Genomic DNA, 10,036 nt, shown 5'->3' with positions numbered 1-10,036 from the left:
ATTGATACTTATTCTGAGTAAGTAGATCAAAGGTAGCAAGAATGATCCAAACCAAGTATTTCAGCAGATGGCCTTGGACAATTTGTCTAGGTGCCCCACCTGATTCAGAGAGTGATACAGGTTCAAATGAGATACAGTTGTGAAAAGCCTTAGGAAAGCATGAACTGTTATATCAAGGAAAGGAACTAATAACCCAAAGATAGCAATATACGTCAAAGAAGTGGGCTTGGAAAGTCCCTTTGCCTCAGTGGCAGATAACTCTGAAGGGCCAACCCTGTCCCAGAGTTGCTATGCAACAAACCACCCCAAAACGTAGTGGCTTAAAACAGCAATAATTTATTAGCTCAAAATTTGAGTGAGTTGGCCATTTGGACTGCACTCAGTTGGGCAATTCTGCTCTTCTTGCCTAGGCTCAATCCCACGGCTGCAATCAGCTGTGTGTGTCTATTGGTGTAGACTGGCCTAGCTCTGGTGGTTGGTGCTGGTAGTCAGATGAATCCACTGAACTATGTGTCTCCATCGGGCTCGTGGTCTTTTTCCTGTGAGAGCAGAGAGGGTCCCCAACAGCAAAGGCAGACAAGTCCCAAAAAGCAAATACTTCTCAAGTGTCTGCTGAGGCACATTTGCTATTGTCTCATTGGCCAGAGAAGGTCACATAGTCAGACTCAGAGTCAGTATGGCAGAGCACCAGGCACAGCTTAGAGTCAAGAAAGGGAATTTTGCTAGCAATTTTGCAAACATCCTATCACAGATAGTGTCTAAGTAGAACTGAAGGAGTAACACTACATGGAGAAAACAATTCAAAGACAATTTTTATAAAAGTCACATTCCCTAACATTTATTGAGCCTTTATTATGTTCAAGGCAACTATACATTTATGATCACATGTAAATCTCATACATCCCTATGCAATAGTTATTATCTCCACTTTTCAGATGAGAAAACTGAAGCTTAGAGAAATTCAGTAACTTTAGCCAAGGCTACTCAGCTAAGAAATGGTAGAGCCAGAATTCAAACCCAGTTAGCCTGGGCCCAGAGTAAAAACACTTTCCCACCAGGCAACACAGCCACCTGTCCACTAGCCAATGTGCAAGAGATAACGAAAGCCAAAGTCTAGTATTGGCAATGAAGGCGGGGAAAGAGGGGAAAGAGGTAACATCAGTAGAACTTACTAATTGGATGTGGGAGTTAAGAAAGAAGGATGACGCAAAGATGACTCATTTCAAACCAGCATGGCAGGGAAAACGTGTGAAATTGGAAGTTTTGACTGAAGCCCTGCGCTATGAGAGATATCAGATGCCAAAGGGAGATGTGTAAGACAGACCCACTAGATACACATTTTCAAAGAAAATTCCAAATAACGGTAATCTTCATTCAGATCAAGAATACAAAAGACTCAAGAGAGTAGAAATTTAAGAAGAATTATTGAGGATTTGTTTGGGGGAAAACTCTGCTGTAACACAAACACCCCCCTGCAGGAGCTAGACTATACCTAGCCCATTATTCACGCTGCCCGCATATACATCTCCCCTTCATGCTAAGCCCAGTGAAAGGGGCTTCAAGGACGTCACTCAGAGAGTTTGATGTATGTTCCTGGCAGGTAAAAGGCACAGGCCACAGGTTTCAGATTCCACCTGAGAAAACTAGACCATTCCTCTGGCTACAGAGTCGACTTGAACTGGAGAGTCATTGAACTTCCTCAGATCAAAGATACATGAATCCTGAGGACCAGATGTGAAATCTGCAGCTGGGACATGATCTGAGGCCATTATAAAAGGGATCTTGACCTAGAGGATGGCTTTCTAGGCCAAAGGAGCCCAGTGGTAGTAGGCTGGGCCATGCACCGTGGAAGCAGAAGTCAAGAGGGGACAGGCAGCTAGCTGCCAACTGATGGAGAGGCACTGTTCACATCAAATGGCATTCATTCTGCTTAAGAAGGTAGAAAATCGAGGGGTATGTTTTTTAAAGATTTCCAATTTTTTTTTAACTGTACACAACTTTTAAATTGAAGGCATTAAAAGGATTATGCTTCCATCATCTATAATACTGTGTAATCCTCTATTCCCTAGATAGGATTGAAAGATATAAGCAATATTGGAATGTTGACCCATTTTTCAAGATCATCTGAACTGAGATAATTTCAGACAGTGTGGACAAATCAAAGCTAAGCATCGTTGACCATGACAAATTAAAACCATTGAAAGAATACATCTTTTTATTTAATTCTCACCTGAGGATATGTTTATCGATTTGAGAGAGAGGAAGGAAGAAAGTGAGAGAAACATCGATGTGAGAAACATTAATTGGTTGCCTCCGTACTCACCCTGACCAGGGTTCCTGCAAACCTAGGTATGTACCCTGACCGGGAATCAAACCCACAAGCTTTTTTTTTTTGTGTGTGTGTGTGTGTGTGTGTGTGTGTGGGTGTGTGTGTATGGGAGCAACCTGGCCAGAGGAAAGAATACATCATTTTGATCCTTTATTAGTTCACATTTCAGATGATCTTTAGTGATTTATCATTGTTCATCTCAGAGGCTTAAATTATCTATTAAGCTCCTAATAAGTGCCAAGCATTGTGGATATAGAGACAACTAAATCTTAAGAAGAAAGCTCTTGGCTCCTCAAGTCCCACAGGAACTTAAGTCCAGGCTGGGGTTGCTAGGCTTAGCAAATAAAAAACAGGATGCCCGGTTAAATTTAAACTCAGATAAACAAAGGGAAAATTTTAGTATAAGTATGCCCCAAATATTGCATGGAACATTTATACTAAAAAAGTATTCATTGTTTGTCTGAAATTCAAACTTCACTGGGCATCCTGTATTTTATCTGGCAGCCCTAACCCCGGTTTTTGTGGTCTGCAAGTTAAGGGCTTTAGCCAGAGGACATCTTTAAAGCGAGCAGTAAAAGAAACAATTACAAACTAGGCTCTGCTTATTTTGCCAACTCGTCTTATTTGTCTCCATCAGAGGACAGAATCTGCTCATGCTAACTAAGCCTTAATCACATAGCCTTCCTAGTCATATGTCTGTATAGCACACTACACTTTTTAGTATAGTACTTTATTTTTTAGAGCAGTTTCAGGTTCACAGCAAAATTGAATGGAAAATATAGAGATTTCTCATATACCTTCTGTCCCCACACATGCAATGGCCTCCCCTCTTATCAGCATCCCCACCAGAGTGGTATGTTTGTGATAATTGATTAGACCCACCCTGACACATCATTATCACCCAAAGTCTAGCTTACTTCTCAATGTTGTACATTCTATGGAGTTGGACAAGTGTATAATCCTATATAATAAAAGGGTAATATGCAAATTGACCCTAACAGCAGAATGACCAGGAATGACTGGTCGTTATGATGCTCACTGACCAGCAGATGCTCAATGCAGGGGCTGCCCCCTGGTGGTCAGTGTGCTTCCACAGGGGGAGCGCTGCTCAGCCACAAGCTGGCTCATGGCTGGCCAGCGCAGCAGCGCTAAGAATGTCCAACTAAGGGGGGAAGTGGGCCTAAGCTATCAGTCGGACATCCCCCGAGGGGTCCCGAACTGCGAGAGGGTGCAGGCCAGGCTCAGGGACCTCCCCCAAGTGCATGAATTTTCATGCACTGGGCCTTTAGTAACATATATCCATCATGATGGTATCATACAAAAAAGTGTCACTGCCCTAAAATACCTCTGTGCCAATCTATTCATCCCTCCCTCTTCCCTAGCCCTGGGCAAACACTGATCTTTTTGCTGTCTCCATAGTTTTTCCTTTTCCAGAATGTCATATAGTTGGAATCATATAGTATATCACCTTTTCAGATCGATTCCTTTCACTTAGGAATGTGCATTTAAGTTTCCTCCATGTCTCTTCATAGCTTGATAGCACATTTCTTTTTAGCCCTGAATGATATTCCATTGCCTGGATGGACCACAGTTTATTTATCCATTCACCTACTGAAGGGCTCAAAAACACTCTCTGTAGTTCCATCTGCCCACTTGGCATATCTGTCCATATGGGTATGTGGCATAGTTCACACTGGACAAGCCAATAACCAGTTTATAGCTTTGCTATAGAGCCCTCCCCCTACCATCATCACATCTGTTTCACATTTATTCACCCTCAGAGTAATCACGGTAGCACCAACCTCACCCTAGTACAGGGGTAGGCAAACTTTTTGACTCGAGGGCCACAATGGGTTCTTAAACTGGACCGGAGGGCCGGAACAAAAGCATGGATGGAGTGTTTGTGTGAACTAATATAAATTCAAAGGAAACATCATTACATAAAAGGGTACGGTCTTTTTTTTCAATAGTTTTATTCATTTCAAACGGGCCGGATCCGGCCCACGGGCCGTAGTTTGCCCACGGCTGCCCTAGTACTATGCAGGATTCTAACTTTGTCTTGGGCAACCTGAGTAATATGTTAAACCCTCGACAAACACTTCCCTACCTAAGGGCAAAGGACTACCCCTTCAAGTGAATGAATGTTCCTTGTTTTGAACGGATGGACAAAATACCCAAATTGGTACTTCATGTGCTAACATTCTAAACGAGTGGAATTATCCAGTTGCCTAGAATAGCTGCAATAATTGACATTTGAGACAAAGTTTGAGCCTTTAATATACTTTACAACTTAACAGACAGTAGATATTTGTTATAGGTTCCCATACCATCTCACCCACTCACTAGCTGTATAACCTAGGACAAATTATTTAACCTCTCTGAACTTAGATTTCCTTATCTGTAAAATAATAATAATAACACCTACCTCCTAGGGTTTTTGTGAGGATTAAGAAAGATACAGATTTTATTTAATGTCTGGGATTATGTGAGTGTGATGGGTTGTTGTTGTTTTTTAATGGCAACAAATTCCTTCCCACTACTCCCATTGAGAGGTGAAGTATGTGTCTTCTCCCACTGAGTCTGAGTAGACTTGTGACTGGACCAACAGAGTACAGAGGAAGTGATCTCTATGGCTAAGTCAGAAAAAGCCATACAGGTTCTCTTGGGATGCTTGCTCTGGGAGATGTCAGCCCCCATGTACAAAGTCTGACTAACCTAAGCTCACCAAGTTGGAGAAGCCACATCCAGGCAACAACTCCAGCTAAGCTCCCAGTGGGCAGCTAACAAACCGCCAGCCACCTGAGTGAGCCAGCTTGGACATCTCACCTGGTAAAGCCTTCAGATGATGAGCATCTGACAACCCACGCGAGAGCCCTTTCCATATTCCTGACCCACAAAATCACGAGCAGAATAAAATGGTTTATACCATGACATAGTGGGTAGCTTATTACCAAGCAACAGTCACCAGAACAATGAACAATAGTAAAGGGGAGCAAATATCAATATTAATGTAGCTTCTAAATCTCATCAGCTCTAGAATCAGGCCTCCTGCTGTCCGAGGTGTGAACACCCAGGGGTGTCCCAGCTCAGAATCTGCTCTTACACTTAAGAGTTCCCTCTCTTCGGAGCCTGGTTTCTTTCAATTCCCTGCTACGTTTCCTGTCTAACTTCTAGATCAAGAAAGTCTGGATAAACTTCAGATAAACACTTTAAAATTATTTCCTGGAAGCTCACCAAATCGAACATGTGAATCCTCCCAGTCGGCACAATTGAAAACAAGTTATATAATTTCTGTTTCTCCCAGCGGAAAGGGTTGTGCAAGACAGAGAACATTGGGACGGTTGCCTGTCGTCTGGAATCACACTTTAAATAAATAGACGAACTGCGCTGCACTGAAATGATGAATAATGAAATGGTAGAAATAGAAATTAAAGAGCAAAGGGGACTACAGAAGCTATTTCTGCCTCTCCCTGAGAATTCTTAATGGCTTAGGTTAGGTGTTTATTTCTAAGGGAGTGGATTATTTTTAATGCCTTTGAACATAACGCCTCCATGACATCCATTATTTCCAAATGCCTGTGATGTACTTCTCAGATCTAAATGTCCCCGAAGGACTGAGAAACAGCTGGAGGTTCACACTGAAAAGTGTATGCTTTTCCTTCAGTTATTTAAAATGTTCTATTGGCTATACCAGTTATTTATGAAATTCATTTTCTGACGAGGAAGTGTTTTTCTGTAGAGGTTGGAATTATTTTAAATTTGACTTTTTCCCTCCTTCCTTCTTTCTTCACTGGCCAACACTCCCCAGGACATCCATTTAGGACGATATCACCTGGGATGGCATTAGAATTTTCCTGAAGATGGATAATAACTAGAGATCACATTTGAATCATGCAATATTAAATTCGTGGCTGTATCTTCTCCTCCCAGTCCCTACTCTCAGGTCTCATGGCATGCTGAAGAACATTACCATGTGCAAGTATTTTTAAGACATTCAGAATTCTAAAATCTTTATGACGATCACTAATGTTTTAGATATCATGTGAATATCTAGAAATTAAAATTAGACCATCGGTGCTGTGATATTTTAATCCCCAAACTTGACTGATCACCAGAAATACGTAGAGAACTTATGAAAATGTAGATTCCTGGATTTTGCTTCAAAAAAAAAAAAGGAATCAGAGTCTCTGGGAAGGGGTTCAAGAATTCATGTGTTATATTAGAACCTGCTAAGTGATTTGATGGCCACCCCACTTTGATGGTCTCAGCCCACCTGCACCCACACCCTGCCATAAAACATGAAGACGAAGGAGCTGGAAAAAAGTAGACAGTGTGTTAGTAGTAGCAGTAAGGCTCACTCAGAATCTCCTCAGGCCAGGATTGGACCACATTGGAAAAGAGAAAATGAAATTCTCATTATTTGCAGATGACATGATATTATACATAGAAAACTCTAAAGACTACACCAAAAACTATTAGATTTAATAAATGAATTTGGTAATGTAGCAGGGTACAAAAATAATACCCAGAAATCAATGGCATTTTTATACACCAACAATGAATTCTCAGAAAGAGAAACTAAACAACAATCCCATTTATCATTGCAAGAAAAAAAATTAAGATATTTAGGAATAAACTTAACCAAGGAGGTAAAAGACTTGTACTCAGAAAACTACAGGACACTGAAAAATGACATAGAGGAAGATATAAACAAGTGGAAGATATAACATGTTCATGGATTGGTAGAATTAACATCATTAAAAGGTCCATACAACCCAAAGCAATCTACAGATTCAATGCAACCCCTATTAAAATATCAATGGCATATTTCACAGATCTAGAACAAATACTCCAAAAATTTATATAGAACCATAAAAGACTCCGAATAGCTTCAGCAATCTTGAGAAAGAACAACAAAGTTGGAGGAATCACAATACCAGATTTCAAGTTATACTACAAAACCACCATAATCAAAACAGTCTGGTACTGGCACAAGAACAGGCATATAGATCAATCAAACAGAACAGAGACCCCAGAAATTGACCCAAGCCATCATATTCAATTAATATTTGACAAAGGAGGCAAGAACATACTAGTACAATGGAGTCAAGACAGTCTCTTCAATAATTGGTGTTGGGAAAATTGGACAGATACGTGCAAAAAAATGAAACTAGACCCCAAATTACACCATACACAAGAATAAACTCAAAATGGATAAAAGACTTAAATGTAAGTTGAGAAACCATAAAAATCCTAGAAGAAAGCATAGGCAGCAAAATCTCAGACATCTCTCATAGCAATATGTTTATGGATACATCTCCTAGAGCAGTGGTCGTCAAACTGCGGCTCTCTAGCCAAATGCGGCTCTTTGGCCCCTTGAGTGTGGCTCTTCCGAAGCCTTAGGAGGACCCTAATTAAGTTAATAACAATGTACCTATCTATATAGTTTAAGTTTAAAAAATTTGGCTCTCAAAAGAAATTTCAATCGTTGTACTGTTGATATTTGGCTCTGTTGACTAATGAGTTTGCCGACCACTGTCCTAGGGCAAAGGAAACTAAGGAGAAAATAAACAAATGGAAGTACATCAAATTAAAAAGCTTCTGCACAGCAAAAGAAACCATCACCAAAACAAAAAGGGAGCCCATTGTATGGGATAACTCCAAGTCCACCCAAGTTGAAACGTTGAACTATACCCTACCGTGGAAATAAAGAGAATAAAGTAAACTTGCTTGTTTCATCCTTAGCACTGCCCCCCAAAAAATTTTACATTCACTACCAGAGAGATCCAAATTCATGCTATGTCACATACACACACACACACACACACACACACACACACACACACACAGCCCTCAAATACAGAATTTAATTTAAAGTTTTAAAGTTAGGCCTGGGTTTAGCAGTACGCAAGGCACATGGAAGATGCAAACACAAATCCCTACTGGAGTAAAATCATCCTCCCATGCCCCAAGAAAGACTCAGAAATTTCCAAGGACAACTGCATAGTCTACAAGTACAAAACACAAAGAAACCATGTGCCATAAGTGGAGAGCCAGGAAAAAACAATAAACCATGTAGTCAATCCCACAAATACTGAGTTGTGGAACTGTACAATACAAAATGAAGAACAACAACGTTTGATGTATTTACGATAAAGACAACTTTGAAAATATGTGCCCGAATGCATCCCAGAGAGACAAGGGTAGAAATAGAAAATAGAGCGTTCAAGCCCAAAAAGTCATATAAGAGGGTCCAACTTGAGTCCAATTGGAGTTCCAGAAGGAACTGACTCAGATAATGCGGTGGAGGCACTATTCAAGGAAACCATGGCTGAGAATTTACTAGAATTGATGAACGATAACAATCCTCAACATCAAGGTGGTTTTTTTAGAAATTTTCCCTGAGACAAGTCAGTGGAGCCTCAGAACACCAAAGAGAAAAAGGTCACCAAAAGGAATGGCATACATACAAATGGCAATTGTATTATAGTTGAATTCACAGAAGCAAAAATAAAAGACAGTAGAAACATACCTTTGGCAGTGCCCTCGGCGGTCCCGGCCCTTTCGCTTGCTTCAACAGTGTTTGGACAGAACGGACCCAGGGACGCGCCCCACCCCTTCACCCCCCTCGCCCCACCCCTTCACGCCACCCCCACTTCTTCCAGCCTCCAACCTCCTTCCAACCTCTTTTCCAGTCGCCACCTTCGGAGCCACCTCAGCCATCCCCAGCCTCCCAAAACCGCCACACCATTTGGCTTTTCTTACCTTATCTTCTTGTTGCCGAACGACCACGAACTCCCAAATTCATCAGAATTATTCCACTCAGGTGGAGGCCTCCAGCAACCGCCTGGCCAGCCTGCATTTGTGGACCTCCCATGCCTACCTCTCTCTGGGCTTCTATTTCGACCTCGACGATGTCGCTCTGGAGGGTGTGGGCCTCAACTTGGTGGAGAAGGAGCGCCAGGGCTCCGAGCGTCTCTTAAAGTTGCAAAACCAGCGCGGTGGCTGCATTCTCTTCCAGGACGCGCTGAGCCTCCCGGGATGAGTGGGCAAAACTCAGGACGCCATGGAAGCCGCCCTGGCCTTGGAGAGGAACCTGAGCCAGGCCCAGGCCCTCATCTCTGCGACCTCCTGGAGAACCACTTCCGGGGTGAGCAGGTGAAACTCATCAAGAAGATGGGCCACACCTGGCTCCCCTCCGCAGGCTGGCCGGCTCCAGGCTGGGCTGGGCGAGTATCTCTTCCAAAGGCTCATGCGCAAGCACGACTAGGAGGCTTTGGAGCCCAAAGGCCTTTGAGGGGCCCCTCTGCATTCCCCTGGTGTCTGCCTAGTGCCTGAGCTTCTCCCCAAAAATACTAAGCATCCTTTTAACCACCCTGAAGCCCTCTCCCATGCATTGGACCAAGAGATGGTGGTCAAAGATATTAGTAAATGTATGAAGAAATCTAAACAAATATTAACTGTTTAAAACAACAGTAATAGCCCTAACCAGTTTGGCTCAGTGGATAGAGTGTCGGCCTGTGGCGAACTGAGGGGTCCCAGGTTCGATTCCAGTCAAGGGCATGTACCTTGGTTGCGGGCACATCCCCAGTAGAGGGAGTACAGGAGGCAGCTGATCGATGTTTCTAGCTCTTTATCCCTCTCCCTTCCTCTCTGTAAAAAAATCAATAAAAAGTATATTTTTAAAAAAAATTTTTAAAGACAGTC

At 42.2% G+C, this 10,036-nt stretch overlaps 1 pseudogene across 1 annotated transcript; it reads left to right on the top strand.

Moving 5' to 3' along the window:
* The first annotated feature begins 6,627 nt into the window (after nt 1–6,627).
* LOC308529446 (ferritin light chain-like) lies at nt 6,628–9,599 on the top strand (annotated as a pseudogene). The gene is made up of 2 exons: nt 6,628–6,676; nt 9,025–9,599. The product of its transcript is annotated as a ferritin light chain-like (transcript).
* The last annotated feature ends 437 nt before the right edge of the window (nt 9,600–10,036 follow it).

This window comes from Myotis nattereri (genome assembly GCF_964212035.1).
Source record: "Myotis nattereri genome assembly, chromosome: 14".
NCBI classification, from domain to species: Eukaryota; Metazoa; Chordata; class Mammalia; order Chiroptera; family Vespertilionidae; genus Myotis; species Myotis nattereri.
The sequence above is the reverse complement of the archived record's forward strand: the minus strand, read 5'-3'. Positions and strand labels throughout refer to the sequence as shown.